Raw genomic sequence first — 4,706 nt, forward strand, 5'->3', positions numbered from 1 at the left:
ATCTACAGACTACAATTTATATATATATATATATATATATATTTCTCTTTCTCTCTCTGATCCATTAGATCTTTCTCTCTCTCTCTCCTTTTCCCTTTCTAACCATCTATATATTTATCTCATTCTCGCTCCCGCTGTATTTCCCACACCGACTTTCGCTATTTCTACTTTTAGGTTATATGTGAATAGCGTATCGTACAAGCCCGGTCTGCCTTGCTCAAAGTGTTCGGGCACCGCCAACTTCTGTTCCGACGGCCTTTGTGGTAAGTCATACGCACGTACTCTCACGTACGTACAAACACGCACGCGCGCACGCACGCACGCACGTACGCACATGAATATATATCAGGAGTAGATAATAGGTAATTCCCTACTATCTACTCCTGATATATATATATATATATGTATAATTTATTATGTTATTTATAATACGCGTAGCGGATAGGGTGTACTGTGAGAGCATACATAAATCACGGAGAGCTAGCGTGATGATACTGAACGTGAAAACATTCACGGGAGTCGCGAAGCAGTCGAATGAAATAAACGTGCATCAAACAGAACAGAAACGTTAAGAAAGTGGTGTAATTTTTCGCCAGAGTGGTCTTATAGGCAATGACCTTTTTTATCACAGCCGTGAGCAGACGTGATGGAATGCCCTTGAAAGGTTGAACGTCTTTTTCACGGATAATAGCGTAACTTGTTCCACACATTAGGTTACAGTGATTAGTGAAAATATAAATTAATTAAATTTTCCTATTTTACAATTCAACAAACATGCATATTTTTCGAAGCACACGCATGCACGCACGCACACTCGCCTTTAATAAAAATAATATACTCTTTCAGTATAACGAGATGGGACCTAACAATGGCTGCTTTCAATTCATTCAGTAAAAATCTCACAAGGATAAGCCGCCTTCTATATTCTGTGATAATATCACATAGGAGTATAGTAAGATAACCAGATATGTTTTTAATTTTACTCACAATCACGCGTGCGTGATTGGGTGGGTGAGTCTTTGCGGCAAGCAGCCGTATATGTATGTTATCAGGAGCTAATAATGACAAATTTGTCATTATTAGCTCCTGATGTTATATATTAGCTTCCTTTGGGTGGTTAAGAGGTGCCGAGGAATACGATAGAAGGAAATAGTGATCCGGGTGTAAATGATGGAACCCATCTTCAGACTCTGAATTCACGCGTATTTGCGTGCGCTCGTTTATTTATGATAGCTTAAAGCTGATAGCTTATAACTAATATACAGTTATAGCTGACTAGCTGATAGCTTATAGTTATAGCTAACTAGTTAATAGCTGATAGCGACTATCTTAATTTAGTGACGTCACTGCCAGGAGCTGTCGTCGTTTGCCAGCGCCATCTTTCGTAATTAGTGTCATTAATATCATCATTACCAGCATTTGTAGAGTGCATCGAGGCATTGGTTATTATTGTTTGTCGGGGTTAGCGTTGATGGCTGTCTCCATCAACAGCGGAATCATCTATTGCCACCATTGCCGTCGTTGCCATCTCTCATGGTTGCCAGCATTGCCGTTGTTGCCATCTCTTATCATTGTCATTGCCACCGATGCCATCTATTATCATTGCCATCTCCCTTATTATTGTTATTGCCACTATTGTCATCGCATCACCACTATTGCCATCGCTGCCATCCCTAGGCATTTCCATTACAATTGGGAATTGCCATCTATCACGATTGCCACCATTGCTATCATTGTCACTGACAACATTGTTATCTATATTCATTGCCATCTCTCTCGTCATTGCCATCTCTCTCGACATTGCCATCTCTCTCGTCATTGCCATTGGCGATATTGCCTATGCCTCGGTCTCTGCCATAATATTCGCGTGTATTGCCGACGGAGTAAGGTTCAGTTGCGACCTCCCCCGCCGCAGCGGCGCCACCTGGTGGCGAGAGCGCTCAGTGGCGCCCCCACCGGCGTGCCGCTTCTCGCCGCGACCCTGCGCGGCCGCGTCGAGTGACGTCACCGACGAGGCTCCCGACGAGCTGTCGGCGGACAGCAGCGGACGCTCGGGTGGCTCCACCTTGTGGCTGCCGCCGACGATCACCGCCATCGTCGTGTCCTTCTTGTTCTTCTTCTTCTTCCGCTTCCGTTTCCGCTCCGCGTCGACGGCGACGACTTGTATCTGTCCGGTGAGCATCTTGTAGATGTAATCCGGAGCGGTCGTCGGACGGCAGCAGGTGAGGGACGTCGCGAGCCCCACGCCGAACATCACCAGCCCCGCGGCTAGCAGGACGCCGCCGACGATGGTGATGGTCGGTTCGTCGGGAATCGGTAGGAGAAAGCCACCGACGGACGCGGTCAGACATCCGAGCATGATCAGCAACACAACGCTCATGCGCGTGCCCATCTGCTTGCGCTTGCCCGTCCCTGGGTTGTCACTGTTACTGGGCGTGATGTGGCCGTCCAACGCGCCAGAGACGGTCGGAACGGGAGCTCTCTCGCTTCCTCCCGTCGCATCCCCTGGGAAATCGCCATCGGCATCCTGTGGGAAGCTTCCAGGATAATCCTGAGGGATGCTTCCAGGGGAATCTTGTGGGATGCTTGCAGCAGCATCTGGAAGGGCTTCCCCGCGCGTGCCGTCGGGAGGCTGAGCGGACTTTGGTCGCTGGGCGAGCGTGGAGGTGTTGGAGCGGGAGGGTAGGGGCGTGTGCGGTAGCACGGGCTCCCCAGAGGGTTCGAGTCCCGGTGTCGGGGAGAGGGTGGGTTCAAGTCCAGGTGTCGGGGAGAGAGCGGTTCTGGATGCTGGTCTCTGATTGGTCTGCATCGTCACGCGCGGCTACCTGCGACGACGTTGACGATGGCGGGTGGCTGTGACGACGTTGACGATGGCGGGTGGCTGTGGCGATGCTGACGATGGCTGGTGGCTGTGACGACGTTGACGATGCTGAGTGGCTGTTACAGACGTTGAGGATGCTGGGTGGCTATAACGCCGTTGACAATGCTGGGTGGCTGTGACGACGCTGACGATGGTGGATTGCAACCTCTAGGGCGGGTGACGTGTAATCAAGATGTCTTCGCTGTTGCAGTTACGTCCTTAAAGAAGACAAAAGTCATCAATCAGAACAAACTAAAGCCGGGGGCACCTCCTCTACGACCCTCACTCTATATAGTACTGATTCCTCCCTCTATGCGTGCAGTCTATGGTATTGATCCTCTCTAGTATAGTATTGATGTGTGTCGTCAGTCACACAGTGGCAGTATCCTTACCTGCCAGGTACAATGCGCCACACACACGGATCAGACACACACACGACACACACACACACATATACACGCACCACGCACCGAAACACCCCAATGGAAACACCCACACACAACACACACCCCCAAAAAAAAACAAGCGCACACAACCAAAAACACAAAAAAAAAAAAAAACCACCACAAACAAAAAACAAAAAAAAAAAAAAACAAAGACACAAAAAAAAAAAAAAAAAAAAAAAAAAAAAAAAAAAAAACAACAAAAAAAAAACACACACCACACGACAACGCACAACGCACACGCAACACAAAGCACACGAACACCCACAACACACAAAAAGAGAGAGAAAAAGCAGACAAAACCAACACAAACAACAAAAAAAGACCACAAACAAAACCTACACCAGCCACACACGACACCACACACGAGCACAGTTGGCGCACACACAGCAGCACACCACACCCCCCACTGCCGACGCACACACACAACATGCGCCGTATAGATTGATAGAGCCGGCCCGGCGCTACCGCGTCTAGGACTCGTTAATGGATCAACATCTAATATTCACATGTCGCTTGTCATTAAAATTTGACGACGCTTTGCGAATTCCGCCGGCCTATCCGGCGGCGATCAGACACGGCCCTCGCGTTTCACATCGTACGTCATTTCACTGCGACCCACAGAAATAAAAAGACAACACAGAAGCGAACGCAGGTGTTCATGTACCAACAATAAACGTCCTATGACGTAAGCAGTCCATTGTAAAGGTGGCATACACACGCATAAAACCACCCCGAAAACATACCATATATGATCACAAGATAGGAGACCTGATGCGTCTCTACATTTTCTATGCATATAACAGTAGCCATCCGCCTATTTCGTCTCTGAAAAAAGGTCTTCTTTTTAATTTTTTTATGCGGTAAAATGATCGGCGCGCTCAAAGTACGCAGCAAGTATTTGCGCATTAATATAGGTGAGTGCCTCGTGCGTCTAGATAAGCATGGAGATTTAGTGCTTGTACGGGGCCAAAGTTTTCGTGTCTATTAAAGTATATATAATTATTATAGTCTATATTATTATAGTAAATATCATAAGACTCCTGGTACTGCGTGATCAGTGGACACGTGTCGCAATGGCGTCATTAAACACAGTATGATAAATTAAGTAACATACCTATAGGAAGCATCTTTCTTTATTTGGTATAAAATTGCGAACGAAGCCGTCTTACTAACAGAACGTGGACCTCAGCAACCAGAGACAGGCACAAAGATCGGTCGAACGTCACGACCCGATCCGTCCGCACCATTTATAGTTTTCGTTGATATGTCCTTTAAATAAGGGTTGCACGCGACGCGTGGTCGGCATGCTCTAGGACGTTTACGTAGTTCGCTTAGCACTATCGGCAGCAAAGAAAATCTACACACGGCTGCTCCCCCTGACGCCGTCATAATATATAATT

General features: G+C 47.4%; 1 long non-coding RNA gene across 1 annotated transcript in view; it reads left to right on the forward strand.

Annotated features, from left to right (window-relative positions):
- Positions 1 to 4,542: 4,542 nt before the first annotated feature.
- Positions 4,543 to 4,706, forward strand: part of LOC106814487 — a 23,944-nt gene continuing 23,780 nt past the window's right edge. The window contains exon 1 of the long non-coding RNA XR_001394615.1: positions 4,543 to 4,690. This is a non-coding gene — a long non-coding RNA (uncharacterized LOC106814487). The remainder of the gene's footprint in view (positions 4,691 to 4,706) is intronic.

This window comes from Priapulus caudatus, unplaced genomic scaffold (assembly GCF_000485595.1).
Source record: "Priapulus caudatus unplaced genomic scaffold, Priapulus_caudatus-5.0.1 Scaffold930, whole genome shotgun sequence".
Lineage (NCBI taxonomy): Eukaryota > Metazoa > Priapulida > Priapulimorpha > Priapulimorphida > Priapulidae > Priapulus > Priapulus caudatus.